This window comes from Mus caroli, unplaced genomic scaffold (genome assembly GCF_978045245.1).
Source record: "Mus caroli unplaced genomic scaffold, Mus_caroli_1 scaffold_18, whole genome shotgun sequence".
Classification (NCBI taxonomy): Eukaryota; Metazoa; Chordata; class Mammalia; order Rodentia; family Muridae; genus Mus; species Mus caroli.
This window is the reverse complement of record NW_028227273.1, coordinates 8,834,259-8,837,871: the sequence shown is the minus strand read 5'-3', so window position 1 is coordinate 8,837,871 and position 3,613 is coordinate 8,834,259.

Sequence of the window (3,613 nt, the reverse complement as noted above, 5' to 3'; positions counted from 1 at the left end):
CTCATCAATAAGGTTCAGTGGGGACACAGCCATCCTCAGGTGTGTCTGCCATGTCCAACACAGTGTGTTGGTTAATTGCTTGTTACTTTAAGAACATAGCTTAACAGTGACAGAAGTCTCAGGTCATACTTTCTGCAGAAGTTATGTATGTTCTAACGTCTTTTCATCGCTGTGAGGTATGTCTGACAATCCCTGCGATTTGCCTGCCCACAGGTATCTCAAGTTTACATGCCGACTTCTCCCAGAAATGTGGAGGTCAGCGTTTATATGAGCACCAATGTCCAAGGGGGCCGTGCTGGCTCAGGATTTATTTCCCAGTGTTCATTCCTCATGGAGCTCTCTCCTTTTAGGAAATTTCTCTTGAACTCTATCTTTAAATATTTGTTCTGTCCATGACTCCTGATGCCTTCTTTGAACATTCTAGTTAATATCTCTTTTAGCCGTCGTTTCTCCCTCAGGGCTTTGCCGCTTGGTGATTTGTTGCTGCTTCGTTTTGCTTTTTCTTTCCTGCTTTGCTCCGTTCGCATTCTTTACTGAGTCTGCGTGCATACGCTCCGCTTGGGCAACGGCTTTCTAAGGGATGTGCAGCGGGGAGGGGTTTCAGAGCAGTGATTTCTATGCTCTCGGTTTTCATATGTGCCCTTCCCAAAAACTGATCCGACCCGAAACACATCTGATATTGAGACGGCTTGTGGGTTATTTTCCCATCTCTGCTTTCACAGTGGCTCACTGTTCCTGATGTCGGCAAAGTCTCCTTTAAGGAAAGAGGACCACACCCCACATCATTTTCATGCCTTGTCCAGTACACGCTCATGGTAAGATTGGTTTTCTTCACCTGTGGCCAAGGTGCTCAGGTCCTCGTGGGAAGCTAAGGCCTCTTTGGAGAGAGGCCCTCACTTCATCTGGTGACCAGCTTGGCATTCGGCAGTGCCACCCCTGCCCCCGAGGCCTTGGGCTCTGTGCACTGCATCTGCTCTGCCCCTGTCCGGAACAGTCAGCACGAAGGATGAGATCTCAGCTCTCCTCAAAGCAGCTGGTATAAATGGTGAACCTCTCTGGCCTGCCTCGTTTCCAAAGCCTCCGGTCACTCTCAGATTTGGGGGCTTTGTCTGCTACTCAGGAGCTGGCGGACCTGGTCCAGCAGCTGGCGCTGGGCCAGCAGGAAGTCCCATGCTTCCGTCATTGCAGTTCCGGCTGAGGAGAAAACTAAGGCAGAGGAGGAAGAGGAGGGGTCTGTGATATCTGTGATATAACTGGGCTTTGCTTGTTTGTTTATCTGTTGTCTTTGTTGTTAGGGTTTTTGTTTGTTTGTCTTTGTTTTGGTCTGATGTCATCATTTTCTTTTACCATATCTCTCTTGTAACACGTTCGTCAAAAGGCTGAACTCTGAAAAACAGACGAAAGATGAAGCAAGGCATTGGAAGTTGAGAATTCTGCCTGAGTTGGAGTATTCTGAACTCACTGTAGAGAGGGGTGGCAGGAAAGAGTAGATTTCTGTCTGTGACTCTCTCCTCTTCTAAACCTTAGCTGTTGACAAAGGACACATCATCCCTGGGAAGAATCTTAAGAAAGCATCCAGGGAATAGTTTCAGTACACGCTCTGTACTGTCTCCACCAGCCTGAGAATTTTGAGTGCTAAGGTGATGGCTTGGTCTACGTGTTGCTGTCTCTCCATCTGTACAAATCTTCATGATGGTACTTGAAGACCCTTCCCTCCATCTATTCCTTCATCCTTACAGGTGTAAATCATATGGTCTTGGGGAGGAAATGAAAAAAAAAATCTCGCTAATTTCCCAGTGCTTGTAGCCTGTTAATGTTGTCTCTGGAGATAGGATATATATACACATATACATACATACACACATAGATAGAAAGATAGATAGATAGATAGATAGATAGATAGATAGATAGATAGATAGGAAATAACACACACACACGTGTGTGTGTGCGTGTATGTGTGTGTGTGAGCAGTTAATGTTTTCTTAAACATTTATTCAAACTAATAGAATATTTTCATCATCTTTTGCCAGTAGATTATGGGACACCATAAGCTCATGTTTATTTGGGTATATATACAAATATATGAATCCCACACCACAAAATTATTCCTTTTCTCTGTGCATTTAATAGATGTGGATGTTAATAGTAGGAATATGCTCCTGATTCCACTGCAGATAATGTACACAGAAATGATTAATAATAGTTTGTGAGGCCTCTGCTTCATGATGGCCCCATGCTTTCCACAGAGGAGTTTCAAATGCATTCTGAAAGACAGAACAGCTTCCTCGCATAGCCCCAGACTAAAACGTCCCCTAAACATACCACAACACGATACCCCAGGCTTGCCATAGCCAGCCAGTTCTACTTAACCAGGGGCAACTCCTCCATCTCCACGTAGACATGCTTTTCTAATAATACCAGAGGCATAATTGTAAACACTCTCCTTTCAAACCATTAAGTGAATTACCAACTGATGTTGTTAAGGTTCAGAACCCCCCCGCCCCCGCCTGTCTTTGCATCTTCGTGAGACATTGCAGGCTATTCTAGCAAATCCAGCTTGATTCTACTTCACTCATAACATTAGGTCATTCTTTCTTGAGCTCTGAGGAATGGTATGAATGAGATCCTGCTGACAAGAACAAGAATAACTCATAGAAATTTGATAAGTCTTGAAAAGGTTTCGAAGAAGAGCAGAGTCACCAGAAACTGGAATGACTGGCTGGTGCTAAGGCTCGGGAAACAATCCTTTTCTGCCAGTTGGGTGGATTCTACTTCGGGATTTTTGACAAAGTGGAGGGAGAACCTGATCTAGTCACCAGTCATGGATAGAATCTACTGTTTGATTTGGGCAAGGGGATGCCTATGGCATTAAAACGGTCCCCAGCTCTTACATCAATAAAAGAGGAATAGAATTGTTCTAAGTCTGCATCAGTGTGAAAAAAATCATATTCAGCTGTAGCTATGAGATGTGATTAGAAAGAGCTTCACCCAATACCACTGATAATTTTTTAAAAGATTTATTTATTTATTTTATTTATGTGAGTACACTGTAACTGTCTACAGACACACCAGAAGAGGGCATCAGATCCCATTACAGATGGTTGTGAGCCACCATGTGTTTGCTGGGAATTGAACTCAGAACCTCTGGAAGAACAGTCAGTGCTTTTAACTGCTGAGCCATCTCTTCAGACCCAGTGATAGTCTTCTAGCCAACTGTTCTTTTTTATATATAATCATTATCAAAATTTATAACATGTACTTAGCATAATTGTACATTGCTAATAATTGCAGTAACTGATTCAAAAGAAAAATACATAGGAGGCTTATAGATATTGGGAATGATAAACAATTGTATTTTAATTTACATGGGGATTTTGTTGGAGAGAAATACGATAGGGAGAACTATAGCTTCTTTAAATGTAGAGATGCTACGCTGGGATAAGATGTCACAGAAGAAGAAAGGAAGCAGCTCAAGTGACACAGAACTGGGTTGAACCAGGCGCCTCCTAAAATAAAGAGCTCGTGTGCATATTTTCATATATGAAAACATTATGGTATTTAATTTTAATTTTTTTTTTGAGAGAGGCTCTTCCTATATTGCCCCAGATAACCT